Genomic DNA, 15,694 nt, shown 5'->3' with positions numbered 1-15,694 from the left:
CTTATCATGCTTACAGAACAGTCTCATCCACCCTGACATCTGACAGAAGCTGGAGGTAAAACAGGAAGGGAAGTCGAGAGGAAAGGCAGGTCAGGACAGTGACATCCTCATTTCACAAAGGGAAAGGAGGCAAAGGGCACTGCCATGGGTTGATGGAGCTGAATTAGTCCATACAAGCAACAGAAAGACTGAACCATAAATACAAGCATCAAAAATCTGGAGAAGAAAGGAAATAAGACAAAATAAGTAAGCTAAACTGTCTTTTGTCATAACAGGAAGTCAAATGAAAATGGCATAAGCAGATTATATAGCAATATAAAGATAATCAGTAGAGGAACAAAAATGAACAAAAGTGATTTATTTCTGGAGAGTACAGGAGTGGGTGGGAAAAAAACAAACAGAACATGTTTTTCACAGCAAGCTCATCTTTTCCCCTAGGCTGCTAATACGACATGGGATTATTATTTTGCACATCGTTTCTAGAAACAAACTGAACTTGGCATTACTTGAACAGAAGAATCCACGTGAAAGGAGTGTACTTGGCATCAGGAAGAATACTGTGGTCGATCAACATCAGTGAGTGAAACTGCGATTTCAATATATTACAGCAAAACTGACTCAAGTTTTACAGCCAAAGACTGCATCCTTAGTAAGCCAATTTGGAAATGTAACATGTTAGATCCTTAAGAGAATAAGAAGCACACACAGAGTCCCTACCCCCTCTGTGGCAGTTAAGAAGCATCATTAGGTCAAAGCTTCACCATGGCAAGAGTATTTTGAAGGTCCTAACAACTTCTGGATTACCCGATAATTCAAACGGTAAAGAGTCTGCCCTCAATTGAGGGACACCTAGGTTCGATCCCTGCATTGGGAAGATCCCCTGGAGAAGGAAATGGGAACCCACTCCAGTACTCTTGCCTGGAAAACCCCATGGACGGAAGAGCCTGGCAGGCTACAGTTCGTGGGGTTGCAAAGAGTCGGACACGACTGAGTGACTTCACTTTCAACAACTTCTGGATCCAAAGACATCTCAGATGAGAGAAGGCACATGGGGCATTTTTCTCCCTGCACAGCTTGAAGGCACTTATTTAGTTTTTTTAATGGAGTATAGCTGCTTTACAATGTTGTGTTCGTTTCTGCTATACATTAAAATGAATCAGCTATATGTATACACATGTCTCCCTCCTTCTTGGACCTCCCTCTCCCTCTAGGTCATCACAGAGCACCAAGTTGAGCTCCCTGCATTGTACCAGCTGTCTGTTTTACACATGGCAGTGAAGGCATTTTAAAAACCAAAAGGTGAATATGGAGGCTGATGCCACCAGAACAGAGCAGGATTTGCCATCTGGGAAGCACGACCCACAGTTACTTAAACATAATCAGGGGGACAACTCCTGACGCTTGGGGCTCTGGATTCCAGGGGGCCGCCCCGGGGCACTTTTGAGAATGGCAGGTGGCAGAATCAGCCATGACGCCAGGGACCAGGCACAACCAAGAGTGACCAGGGTACCCAAGCAATCTAGGGGCCTTATAGGCATAGAAAGCGACGCTGTGGTTATCAGATCCTGGGGGGGCTACAGCATGAGAAAGAATTAGACCCCCATGTTCCCACTCCAAGGATAACCTTGTGTATGTGAGGAGATCAGGAGGTACATTTCAGGGACCCCCGTGGTGGCCCAGGGGTTAGGACACCACCCTGTCACTGCTGAGGACCCAGGTTCAACCCCCGGTCAGGGAACTAAGATTCCACAAGCCACTCCTGGTAGCCAGAAAAATAAAAAATAAAAAAAAGACCAAAACTAACACATTAGTTCAGTAGTTGGGTCAGACTCCAGTTAAGTCCAAAAATGAAACCAAAATGCACATCTGAATGTCACGATGAGACTAAGCCCACAGTTCTCACCTTCTCAAACGCTGTCCTAAAAGCAAGTGGGAACTAGCTAATAAGGTCCTGACTGTTCTAGACGTTCCAGCTTGAAATCTTCTTGTGCCCGGAATGCGGCCAAGAGCTCCCTGCCCAACACAGGAGAGCCATCTGGGTCAAGAGGGATCTTGTCAAGAGAAAGCCTGAGATGGTCAGGCTTTGGGCTGGAATCTCTCTCCCAAAGACCTCTGGGGATGGGGTGGGAAGAGTGGGCAAGGCAGATTCCCCCTCCTAAGGGCCCTTCAGGCTCAACCTGCAGACCTCAGGCCCATCTCCTCTTCTGAAAACCAAGCACTGGGGACTTCCCTGGTGGGCCACTGGCTAAGACTCTGTGCTCCCAAGGCAAGCCGCCCAGGTTCACTCCCTACCAGGGAACTGAGATTCCCATGAGCCACCAGTGAAGATCCGCACGCTGCAACTAAAACCCAGTGCAGATAAACAAATAATAAATATTTTAAAAAGAAAAGAAAAGCAAGCATCAGATAGGAAAAACCCCCACCCATCCATTTCCGTGGTCCTGACAACTCCACAGGGAAGATTCCCAGACCCAGGACTCCCCCTGACTTCCTCTCCTCTGGGGCTGACCTGGTGACTTTTTCTAGCTCATCATCCCTGCCATAGATGGCAGAGGAAGCCAGGAGCAGGAACCAGAATGAATCTGAGTGTAAAAGGTTAGCCCCTCCTGGCCCAGGAGGCAGGTACTCTGGCAACAGAAGGGCAGCCACTGAGAAGGCAGGATATCCTGCCTCCTCCCAGGGCCCAGAGAACTGTGTTTGGGGTTTTTAAGGACAAGCAACTGAATCTCCTTCACCTAATTCCCCATCTACTCCTCACCTATCCCAAGCCAAGCTCGGTCCCAGGTCCAGTCTCCCAATCACTTACCTTCTCACTCATCTGTTTATTCATCAATATACTTATCCTTTAGTTTGTAATAAAATTCTGTTGTAGAAGCTGGAAATAAATAATTGGGGCGGGGGGGGTGGTACGGGTTGTTTCGTATTTTAACCAAAGACAACGCCTCCCTCCCTTTCATCTCTCCTCCTTCAAAGTGGCCCGAGCCAGCACACACGTGGCACCTTCCTGCTTGGCTCCAAACTGCTACACCCAAATCTCTGTATGGAAAGAAACCCTGTGACTGCGCCAAGACTCGGAGGGCCTTGGGCTATTCAGAAAGTGCTCCTCTCAAAGCACCTTTCCTCCCACAGGGCTGCTCACTGAATCATCACTCTTTGTTCAGCATCCTTTGGATGTACACAGCTGACTGGCTCTTAGATTGTGCCAAGGTTTTGCTCTGCTTGTGTTTTGTTTTTCTTCTTTCTTGCTGCTATTTCAATGAACTGAGACCCCACTCGCAGCCAAATGCCAGGCTCTAAACTCAGCCTCAGCCCAATGAGGGAAGAATCTCTCTCTACCTAGCAAGAGCTCCAACGCCTTCTAGAAGAATCTTACACGAGTCTGGGAGGAATCTCTGTACACCCACAGTCTAGGCCTTTACGGATGGCTTAATGAGCTCCCTGGAGACCACAGGAACAGTGAAAGTCTTGTGCAGGAGGGGTGTGGAAGTTGGGAAGGGGATGGAAGGGAAAAACCCGCCTGCTAATATTTTGTACCTTTTACACTAGAGCACTGTTTTCTTTTCCAAAAATTCTGTTCCTGCCTGAGTACTGCTTTATTTTTTGAATGCCTCCTTTATTTACTTTTTTAAAAGTTTTTAAATAAGTGATTGGCCTACAATGATGACAGAAAAAAAAATGTTTAATAGGAATTACTAATTACATAAAACCAGATATTTAGAGATGAAATGTGAATCATGAAAAACCGAAGAATTGTGCTGGGAACCTTGCAAATCTGTTTTTCTCTCATCCTATATGGAGGGGGGAAAAAAAAGGGAGGACATAATTCCGAAACATTCTACCCACTTGTTAAATTTAGAAAAGAAAATGAGTATGTATATATGTGCGTGTATGTAATACATACACGCACATATATACACACACATTGCCAGTGAAACACTGTTTTACATACAGGAGGCCACATTGACACATATACACTATCATGTGTAAGATACGTAACTAATAGGAAGTTGCTGTGAAACACAGGGAGGCCAGCATGGTCCTCTGTGATGACATGGAGAGGGGGGATGGGAGAGGGGAGGGAGGCTCAAGAAAGAGGGGATTTATTTATAATTATGACCCATTCACGTTGTCGTAGGGCAGAAAAAAACATTGCAAAGCAATTATACTCCAATTTTTAAAATTTTAATAACATAAAATGACTGGACAGAGTGAAAATAAGGATCTTTCTCAAGCACAAGCACAAGCCCACACCTGCTGGGATTCAGGAATTCCACAGGACTCTGCACACTGCTCACAGGAACCAAATCCTCTCTCTGCCCTTTCACCCTCGTGCCTTGCGTACTCTCAGGCAGACGTTTCCCTCCATCACTGGCTTCTCGGCAAGAAGTGGACGGGATTCCCACCCCACACTCTTACCTGCTTTTCTCATTTGGCAAAGCACAGGCTTGAACTTCACCATCTATTCAAGTGCTGTCTCATAGGCAGTAAGCAAGCTTCTTGCAATGAGGAAAGGAAGGGAGAGGGGTTAACAGACACAGCTAGCTGGCGCTCAGCAAAGCTTTGGGAATAAATTCCTGCCCCAGCGCTCCAGAAGGCCTGGGGTTCCATCTGCTTGTCCACAGAACTGCAGGAATTTGCAGGGGGATGGAGGGGGTGTTAGACGAGCACCAAGACTCCTTTCTGGTTTGGGGGGGGGGGGCACTGGGAAGAGTGGGGAGCTGGGAGAGACAACCGCAGGGGGACAGGAGAGGAAGTCTTTGTGCTAGCTCTTTGGATGCACATTAGAGTGAAGTTGAATTGTCAGCTAACAAGATTTCCTAACCACGTGTTCCCTTTAAAGTCTAGGCCCCCCACTGATTTGATCCCCAGACAGCAGCAGGAGGCAAAGCTGCCTTCAAGCATCCCTAAGGGCCAGAGAATTCCCAGAACAAGTGCAAGAAGGGTCAGAATCATTTCTACAAGTGGAATTTCAAATGGGTTATACACATTTATGCCTTGGCATCTAGCAATAATGCCACACTCCTACATCTGCTTAGGGTGACGGAGGCAGGTCCAGGGGGGCAGAGGTTGTGAGGAACATTCCCTGTGTGCTTCTGCCCCCACTGGACAACCTGCAAGTCCCTCCCCCCCTTAGTTTTTGTTTGTTGTTTGCTTGCCTGTAATGGCCCCTGGGATCTACATTCAAATGAGGTGTTATGGCACCCAGCTCAATAATTTGCCCCAACAGGCAAAAGAGTGTTGAAACCAGAAGCATTTTTTTTCCATTATCTTATTCTGTAGCCAAACCCGAGATTGTCTTTTTCAAACTATTTATTCATCTGATTATGGACAGGTTTTTCCTTGTTTTTGTTTTTCCTGTACACAGTGGCTTGTCTCTTCGCCTGGAGGAAATCAGCAGTGCTCAGCTGGTGGACCAGAGGAAAAACAAGTCAAAACACATTGACAGCATTTTGCAGATACTCAATGAAATCAGTTCTCCTCTTCCACATTACCAAGTCAGGCAACAGCCTCCTCCTAAGGTAGGTATATTTCTCTTCCATGCAAAGATAATTACCTAGCAACTTCGGTGTTTACCCCTCCAAGACAACCTGACTGGCAGAACTCTTTATGGCAGGGTACAAAAGAGCATGCTCCAGAAACTAGCCGTTTACCAAACTTCTGCTACAAGACTCAGCTCAAATTTCACTTCTACCAGGAAGTGTTCCTCCCTGCCTCCAGGTATCTCTTTGTTCAAACCTCCCTCCATCCGGGTATTATTCACTTTGCACAGCGGCCATTGGTTTAGCAGCAGACGCTTCCCACTTGGACAAGGTTTCCTCCTCCAAACACAGGCCTGGGGCTCAGCATAGCCTCAAGGAAAAAGGAAGGAAGAAGAAACAAGTAAAACCTAATGGAAAAAAATTTAAAAAGAAAACCTAATGGAAATGCAAAAAAAAAAAAAAAAAAGCCCTAAGGGATTAGATAAGTAGAGTGAAATCTAAGGTCAAGTAAAACAAGCCCTGTTTGAAGCTCAAAACGGCAATCCTACATGGTTTTAAAAATAGGAGTCGGGAGAACGGAAAACTGCAGCAAGGGTGAGAGATGCGGGGTCATCCTCTGCAGTAGATTCCCTCTAACAGGGAAAAATTTTCCAGTGTTTCCTCTGTGGCCGTAACTGCCAGTTGATTTATATTGTCCTTTAATCCCCGTCCCCACAAACGTGGACATTAATTATCCCCATTCTACAGACCCGGAAACTGAGACGCAAAGAGACTAAAGTCACTCGGTCTGGAACAGATCACCCAGCTCGTGGATGACGCTGAGCAGGCACTGGAAGCCAGGTTTTTTGTTTTGTTTTGTTTTTTAACCTCAGTGCTCAGGCTCTCAATCTCTGCTCCAGCTCAAACAAAGTGGATGCCAAGTCAGCACGCGTGGGTAACCCGATCCGGACTGCTCTGACTCAGGAATGCTCCACAGCTGCTCCGTGGGGCCGCGTGGGTACCACTGAAACGGGCACCGATTGGCCAGAGTCCCCAAGGGCTCGCGCGTCCTTCAAGACTTGCCAACATGCAGGAATTGGGAGACTCCGAATCAACCTGGCCGGCTTGGGGATGAGGCTAGAGGATGCTACTGGAAGGGAGGTGAGCTTGGCTCCATCAGCGCCCCGACGGCGGCCAAACTGAGAGGGCCTCTGGTGTAAGGGGGCCTGGGAGCACCGTGCGCAGCGGGGACAGGGCACGAAGGCGCCGTCTGGGCGTCTATTCCCCCGCAGCATCTCGCCCAGGAGGCCTGAGGAGGGGGCGTCACCTGACAGCATGCACCAACTTCTCCTAGCTCAGAGGGGGCGCGCGGCAGTGGCCGAGGCCCGGGGAGCGCTGCGCGCAGCTCTTGCCCAATAGCGAGGTCTGTAAACAAAAGCGGGGCCCCATGCGGGTCCCCCAGCTGGGCGATGAGCCGCGCGGCGCAGCAGCATCCGAACGACCGGGCCCGCAGGGGAGCGAGACAGGACCGCGATCCCGAGCGGGGACCCGATGCACAGACCCCAGGATCCCGCGCCCGGATCCGTCATTGTCTGCGCGCGCGCAGAAGGCCGCTGTAAATGTCTGCTCCCGGGTCCGCCGGGGGTCCCCGGCCCTGTGTGCTGATCCCCTAGGCTCTCCGCCCCGCGAGTCGGGTCCCGAGCGTAGCAGCGATCGCCAGGGTGAGCGCCCAGTCAGCGTCGCGGAAAACCCAGGCCTGGCGGGGTGCACGAGTCAGGGACGCAAACACACACACGAGACACACGCAAGCACACGCACGCCCTCCCCGAAGTTGATTTAAAAAAAAAAATCAGCCGACACATACAAAGTGCCGTCGTCGCCGCAGGTCAGCGCTGACCTCCCGCTGCCGGGAAGACCGAATGACAACGCCTGGACACTGTCACTTCCATTCGGCGCCAGGCACCTGGGCGCCACTGCCCGTCTCCCTCCGGACTGCTCCCTCGAGCGATGGATGTCTCCCTTGCTTCCCTCTCCGGCTTCCCACCTCCCTCCCCGAGTGTGGGAAACGTGAAAACAATACGAGCAAAGCCCGATCAGAGGGGGAGCTAGGACCCGCCGGGAGCCCCAATGTGCGGGGGGGAGACTGGGGTCAGGACGTGCCCGTCACGGGCAGAGGGGCTCCGGGCGTCCTCATCGCCGTTCCCTCCCGGTTAGCTCCGGCTAGCCAGCCAGCCAGATCTCCCTCCCTAGGCTCGCAGTACTCACCCCCCGACGCTCGTCCCGGATCTCGGCCACGGGGCCAGGGACAATGCGGGGCCGCCGGGCTCCAGGGGGCTGCGGTCGCGCCGAGGCGTTCGCCGCGCTGCAGAGCTGCGCGCCCGACGGCGGCGGCGCTGCGAGAGCCCAGCAGCGCTCGGAGCGGGCCCCCTGCGCCGTCCGCCAATGGGAGCCGTCACGGTGCCTCGGCCGGCGGCTTCGGGGGGCGGGGCCACGGGATGCCCGTGGGAAACCAGGCTCCGATTGGGCCGCCTGACAATCGCTCCGCCTCCAGCCGGCCAATCAGAGGCGGAGGATACAGGAGCGGGGCGTTCGGAGTTGGGCTCCAGCGCTCCAGCAGGCGCACGCTGGGTACCCGGGCGGCATCGCCTCCGCTCCGCGCACGAGCGCGCGCTCAGCTTTGAGAGATGCTCGCACCCGCGCGCGTGCGCGGGGGCTACCTTCCCACCAGCCTCCGGCGGCGCGACCGGAGGAGGGAAGGGGAAGGCCAGCAGAGGCGCGAAGGAGGGAGCCGGTAACGGCGAGGAAGCCCCTAACAAAGCAGCCCTGGGAGGGCCGAGAGGCCTCCGCCTCCTTCCTCCATAGGTCCGCGATGCTGCCTGTCACTCTGCATAGGTGGAGGTGGCCAATGACGTGAAGAGAAGGCGCTCGGGTTGGCGGGCGCGCGCGCGGCTCGGCCTCGGTGGGATTGGTCCGAGGTAAAGGCTTTTCCTGCCACCTAAGGCGGAGAGGAAAGAGGAACGGGGGAGGGGAAGAGCCCACTCCCCCCAGTAAAAAAGAAAGAAAGTTGTACCTGCGACACGTGGTCTGGCTTAGGAGGCGTGTGCCTGACTCAAGGAGGAGACGGGAACTTTTGTACGAGAGGAAGAAAAAAAAAAAAAACCCTAATGTAATCCCTTCCTCTGGATGCTGGAGATGTTAGACGCTAACCAGGCTCCAGGTAGGGCACGGTGGGCTTAACCGAATCCTGGGGAGTGCAGGACTCTTACTGGGTTGACTCACCTTGGCCAGCAGGTACACTTGAAATCACATGCTCACAGTCACCTATTGTGAAGTACGCAACTCGAAAGCTAAGTTCACACACTCCTGGTCTCTTCTGTAAAATCTGGAAACGACATTTGCCCTTTACCTTTCGCAAGGCTGTGAGGAAAGACAACACCCGGACGCCGGCAGTCTCTAAGGAAATGTCTTCCCCACACCCGCCAATGCTTCCTCCTTATCTTAAGAGCTTTGAACACTGCCGTTAAGAACAAAGACCACAGCTGAATATTCTTTACTACCTGGTTCAGAGGACCCATTTGCCCTTAGGGAGTGGGGAGGCCTGTGCTCCCGGGGTTAGCAATGGCACCCCACTCCAGTACTCTTGCCTGGAAAATCCCATGGACGGAGGGCCTGGTGGGCTGTAGTCCATGGGGTCGCTAAGAGTTGGACACGACTGAGCGACTTCCCTTTCACTTTTCACTTTCATGCATTGGAGAAGGAAATGGCAACCCACTCCAGTGTTCTTGCCTGGAGAATCCCAGGGACGGGGGAGCCTCGTGGGATGCCGTCTGTGGGGTCGCACAGAGTCAGACATGACTGAAGCGACTTAGCAGCAGTTGAAAATAGAAGGAAACCGCAAAAAAGAATTGCCTGTGTCCTAGAAGGCTTCCCTGGTGGCTCAGAAGGTTAAGTGTCTGCCTGCAATGCAGGAGACCTGGGTTTGATCCCTGGGTCGAGAAAATCCCCTGGAAAAGGGAATGGCAACCCACTCCAGTATTCTTGCCTGGAAAATTACAGGGATGGAGGAGCCTGGTCGGCTACAGTCCATAGGGTCACAAAGAGTCCGACACGACTGAACAATTTTCACTTCACTTTAGAAGTCAAAACCCAACTGGAAAACTCAAAGTTATCCGTTTCTTCTCCCTCCTTCTTCCATCTGTTCTGTGTGTTCAGCCTCTCAGTCCTGTCCAGCTTTGCAACCCCACGGACTGTAGCCTTCCAGGCTCCTCTGTCTATGGGATTCTTCAGGCAAGAATGCTGGAGTGGGTTGCCATTTCCTCCTCCAGGGGATCTTCCTGACACAAGGGTGGAACCTACATCTCCTGGATGGGCAGGCAGATTCTTTACCTCCCCACCCCCCCCCACCCCCACCCCCTCCGGCTACTTGGGAAACTCCCGTCTTTTCTAGCCTACTCCTAAATCAATGACATCTTCTGGATCCTCTCTCTGAACACATCAAAGGCCTTCCATCTCTTCCTACCCCAGGCCTTGCCTCCTGAAATCTATTCTCCCACTTTACAGAATCATCCTTCTAAACAGGTAAATCTCATTTTGCTGTCTTACTTCTGGGTCTCTTCCTTTTGCCCAGAACCCACCCCACTCCCCCACTTTCCTTTCACATGACTGATTCCCACCCATTCTACACATCCCAGCTTATCGGCCAGTGCCTTCATGCAGCAGACTTTTGGCAAACTCCAACTGCCGCATACAGTCTAAGATCAGATCAGATCAGATCAGATCAGTCACTCAGTCATGTCCGACTCTTTGCGACCCCAGGAATCGCAGCATGCCAGGCCTCCCTGTCCATCACCAACTCCCGGAGTTCACTGAGACTCACGTCCATCGAGTCAGTGATGCCATCCAGCCATCTCATCCTCTGTCGTCCCCTTCTCCTCCTGCCCCCAATCCCTCCCAGCCTCAGAGTCTTTTCCAATGAGTCAACTCTTCGCATGAGGTGGCAAAAGTACTGGACTTTCAGCTTTAGCATCATTCCTTCCAAAGAAATCCCAGGGCTGATCTCCTTGCAGTCCAAGGGACTCTCAAGAGTCTTCTCCAACACCACAGTTCAAAAGCATCAATACAGTCTGAAAGACCCTCCAAACCTGATGTATCCAGTTAAGATCATGTACTTACATCTCCCACCCTCAGTGCTCCCACCAACCCCTGTATTAAAAGAGGCTCACATTGCCAGTTAGTTATGCTCTTGGGCACAGCACTCCATTGTATCCAGATTCTTAGCTATCTCGCTGTCTGCTCTATCCCAGTGCTTACCACCATACCTGCCACATTTGGGGTACACAACAATATTTAATCAATGAATTATAGAGGAGCAAAAAAAGAGGCAAGAGTTTTAAAGATCCAAAGCATTTCTAAAACGTTTGTTTGAGAAGAAGGATTAGGATAGTATCCGTTCAGTTCAGCTCAGTCACTCAGTTGTGTCCGACTCTTTGTGACCCCATGGACTGCAGCATGCCAGGCTTCCTCGTCCATCACCAACACCCAGAGCTTGCTCAAACTCATGTCCATCGAGTCGGTGATGCCATCCACCATCAGGATAGTATCAGGTTAGCTAAAAAATTGGTTCGAGTGTTTTTATAGGCTGTTATGGAAACACTCAAACAAACTTTTTGGTCAACCGCATAGATCTCAGAGTCCTATAATGGGTATTGCAGTAACGTTGAATGAAGTTTGAAAGATTTTCCAAAAGACACCCTTTCAAAGAACAACCTCATCTTAGCCAAGAACTTACCCAAGCTTCTCAGTGGAGAGTCATTCCTTTGTGAAGCTTTTCATCCCAGGGGAAAAACAATTTCTTAACCTATTACAAGCCATCATCATGGAAGGGGAACATATATATATGAGAAAAATATGTGTATGTGTGTGTATATATATATATATATGAAAGTATTAATCGATCAGTCATATCTGACTCTTGGCAACCCCATGAGTCCTGGCGGGGTAGCCCTCCAGGCTCCTCTGTCCAAGGAATTCTCCAAGCAAGTGGGTAGCTATGTCATTCCCTTCTCCAGGGGATCTTCCCGACCAGGGATTGAACCCAAGTCTCCCACACTGCAGGTGGGTTCTTTACCATCTGAGCCACCAGGGAAGCCCAGCTGTATACATATATATATATATATATATATATATATATATACACACACACACACACACATACACACACACACACACACACATATATACACATGCTTATATACTAAAACCAAGACTATTGTATGTCAGAGAAAGAAATTTTTGTTTTATTGTGCCTCTGATACTTGGGTCTCTGGTACAGCAGCTGAAATTATATTTAAATAATATAGTGAGTTTCTGTTTCTTGCACCCCCCCCTCCCCCTGCAAAATTATTTCTCCGCCTCACTGAGGTCTACTGCCATCATGGCCCTCCTGTTAAGGAGGTAACATAGTTGCAAGATGAGCCTCAGAGGAGTCCTCAGAGAGGCCATCAGATTGTCCTGGTCATAGCTCTTTCTGCTCCTAAGAAATCCCAAAAGCGGTGGAGAGGCAGAACCCTGGAGTTAGACTGCCTGGTTTGAATCCAGGTTGCACCACTTTCCACCTCCGGAGCCTTGTGCAAGTTGTTTAATCTTTCACAAGCCTCACTTTTTCACTCTGTGAAACAGGAGATATACCACCTAATCCACAAGGATTAAAAAGAGGTCACGCACAGCACCTATTATGCACTCATAAAAGTTAGCTATTGGATTTAGCTGAATTAACTAAACTCTGAGTCACAGTTGCCTCATTTTGAAAATGGGATAACATTTCATTAAGTGGTTGAAAACCCTGAATGAGCCAGTGGAAGAGAAATGCTTAGCCCTGCCCACGAAGGGAAGATGGCTACATAGGAAACCACCATTTGGGTCTCCATCAGCCTCACCTACATCAACTCGTTAGGACTTTGCCTCACAGAATCGGCTTGGGACTGACTAGGACAGGTTTTGCTTCCATAATCATGGTGGTACCACAGAAGTTGGAATTGGGCTGACCTAGCCTTTGGGTACATTTCTTGTCCTTGAAATCCTGCAAAGTTACTACAGGTTTCTCTATTATTTCTTGTCTCTGCTCAGCACAAAATGCTGCTGCTTCACACTGTGGCAAAGAGAACAGGGCGTTTTGATTAAAATACAGACAAATGCCATCTGGCGTCCCATCTCCTGAGGGCACTGTTGACATCTGAGAAGAACATAGCACTGGCAATAAAGAAAAAAAAAAATGGAGTGGTCAAAGGCAGGCTTGAGGGTTTAGGATAAAAGAACCCACAGAAATTATGTTTCTAGTTCATGGCCCTGATTTCAACTATAAGTCAACATTCTCTTCCCCATCACTTACTGAAAGCCTCACTAATAGCTTGCTGCTGCTGCTGCTGCTGCTAAGTCGCTTCAGTTGTGTCCGACTCTGTGCGACCCCAGAGTTCGCAGCCCACCAGGCTCCCCTGTCCCTGGGATTCTCCAGGCAAGAACACTGGAGTGGGTTGCCATTTCCTTCTCCAATGCATGAAAGTGAAGTCGCTCAGTCGTGTCCAACTCTTAGCGACCCCATGGGCTGCAGCCCACCGGGCTCCTCCGTCCATGGGATTTTCCAGGCAAGAGTACTGGAGTGGGGTGCCATTGCCTTCTCCGCACTAATAGCTTAATGAGGCTATATATGACATAGCTAAGGCACAGCAAGTAATCCTCCTATCTGGTTGTGTTGTTCAGTCGCTCAGTTGTGTCCGACTCTTTGTGACCCCACATGTGACTGCAGCATGCCAGGCTTCCCTGTCCTTCACTATCTCCCTGAGTTTGCTCAAACTCATGTCCATTGAGTCAGTGATGCCATCCAACCATCTCATCCTCTGTCTTCGCCTTCTCCTCCCGCCTTTTCCAGCATCAGGGTCTTTTCAAATGAGTCAGCTCTTCGCATCAGGTGGTCAAAGCACTGGAATTTCGGCTTCAGCATCAGTCCTTCCAGTGAACGCTCAGGAATGATCTCCTTTAGGATGGACTGGTTGGATCTCCTTGCAGTCCAAGGGGCTCTCACGAGTCCTCCAGCATCACTGTCTCCCCCTGTCTAAACCACAGGGATGAGCCCGTGCCCTCCTCTCTAGGCAGCCCTATGTAGCCCGTTTCTACCTCCATGTTCCATTCAAACAGATGTTCCCAGAGGGCAGAGCTGAGGTCTGTTTTGTTTCCTCCTGTAATTCTGGTGTCTAGAACTGTGTATGGCACAAAGTAATTGCTTGGTAGATATTTACAGAATGAATGAATTAGCCTCCCGTGTTCCCTACTATGAAGAGTTTGGCACTTAGTCATCTATTTGTGAGTGGCCTCTTTTAAAATGGATGTGAGGCAGTTTATTAAACACACACATGTCTTGGGACTTCTGTGTCAGTCCTGTGGTTAAGACTCCGTGCTTCGAAAGCAGAGACATGGGTTGGACCCCTGGTCAGAGAACTGAGATTCCTCGGGCTACACACCACAGTAAAAAACTGAATAAATAATAATTTAAAAAAATTTTTTAAGAAATATTATCCACAAAACAACTTACTGGTTGACTTATCATTTACTTGGGGAGCAACCAGGGGAAAGAGGTGACTGGTTTTCCAAAGCAGCTGTTGATGAGTTTGCTCTGAGTCACCCTCAATCTCTTACCAAGAACTCCCTTGACCCAATAGATTGCCTCAAAGATTAGCAGACAGTCTAAGTTGAAAACTAGCATCAGAAAATTCTAGTTAGTCATATCTTACTGGCAGGGACATCTGTTTTTTATCTTCCTGAGCTTTTCTCTCACCAGTCAGCCAGGTCAAAAATGAATACCAAAGTGCTGACAATAGGGTCAGACAAAGCAGAGTCTCTGCCTCCTAGTAAGCCATTCTTGGGATGGTTTTCTTTTGAAAGTCACTCTTCTAGAGCTTTATGGTGTATTCTGAGAAACAGCTGGAAAACCACTTTAAAATCCAAACTGAGTGTTTACAAGGACCTCCTAACTTTGGACTGCTATCCAACCCTCAACCACAGAGCAGCAGCCTTAGAAAATAGGATTCTGACTGTAGCCACCGGCGTAACAAAATTTTTAAAGTGACATAAGAAAACAAAAACCTTGATTTTTAAAGATATAGGTACCCCATGTTCACTGCAGCGTTATTCACAACAGCCAAGATATGGAGGCAAACTAAATGTCCATCAATATATAAATGTTTAAAGAAGATGTGGTATCTATATACAATGGAATACTACTCAGCTGAAAAAAAAAATGAAAAATCTCACCATGTGCAACAACATGGATGGATCTACAGGATATTATACTAAGTGAAATAAGACAAAGAAAGACAATTACTGTATGATTTTGTTCATATGTCTAGAAAACAAAACAAATAAAACAAAATAGAAAGGGACTCAGAGAGAGCAGACAGGTGGCTCCCATAGAGGAGAGGTTGGGTAAGAGAGATGAAGGGGATCAAGAGGTACAGACTTCCAGTTACAAAATAAATAAGTCATGGGGATGTAATATGTAGCACAGGGAATATGGTCAATAAAATTGTAATGATTTTGTATGGGCACAGAAGTTTACTAGACTTACCAGGACGATCGATTTGTATGTCATTTGTATACATTCCAAATGACTACGTTGTACACTTGAAACTAACATAATATTGTATGTCAACCACGTGCTAAGTCGCTTCAGTCGTGTCCGACACTTTGCGACCCTATGGACTGTAGCCCGCTAGGTTCCTCTGTCCATGGGATTCTCCAGGCAAAGATACTAGAGTGGGTACATCAATAAAAAATAAAAGGAAAAATGAAATGACATAAAAATGACACAAACTGGTTTGATTTATAATTATCTGTGGAATGACACATATAGTGGATGATGAACACATTATCTCACTGAAAGTGGTATGATTTTGTAACCTGCCTTGTAGGAAGGAAAGAAAGGGGGAAAAGGAGAGAAAAAAGGAAGGGGGGGCAGAAAAGGAGGGAGGGAGGGAAGAAAGAAGAGAAGGAAAAAGAAAAAGAGAAGCACAAGTCAGTACCCCCACATTTCCATCTGGCCGCTAAGCTGACTCTCCCTCCCCTCCCTCCACAATACCGCTTCCTTCCCCAGCACCCAGGAACAGCTTCATGGGCATATGACCTGTGCTCTCCCACAGCGTCCTGCACTCAGAAGGGCCCCATACTTAGTTTATTGCTCTGCTATT

At 49.0% G+C, this 15,694-nt stretch overlaps 1 protein-coding gene across 2 annotated transcripts in view; it reads right to left on the bottom strand.

The window, feature by feature from the left end:
* The window catches only part of TIAM1 (TIAM Rac1 associated GEF 1), a 459,371-nt gene extending 451,532 nt beyond the window's left edge, over positions 1-7,839 (bottom strand). For both annotated transcript variants that reach the window (XM_006053559.4, XM_044939649.2), the window contains exon 1: positions 7,725-7,839. The gene's annotated coding sequence lies outside the window, so the exon portion shown is untranslated. The remainder of the gene's footprint in view (positions 1-7,724) is intronic.
* Between the last annotated feature and the right edge of the window lie 7,855 nt (positions 7,840-15,694).

The sequence above is a fragment of the Bubalus bubalis genome, chromosome 1, assembly GCF_019923935.1.
Source record: "Bubalus bubalis isolate 160015118507 breed Murrah chromosome 1, NDDB_SH_1, whole genome shotgun sequence".
Lineage (NCBI taxonomy): Eukaryota > Metazoa > Chordata > Mammalia > Artiodactyla > Bovidae > Bubalus > Bubalus bubalis.
The sequence above is the reverse complement of the archived record's forward strand: the minus strand, read 5'-3'. Positions and strand labels throughout refer to the sequence as shown.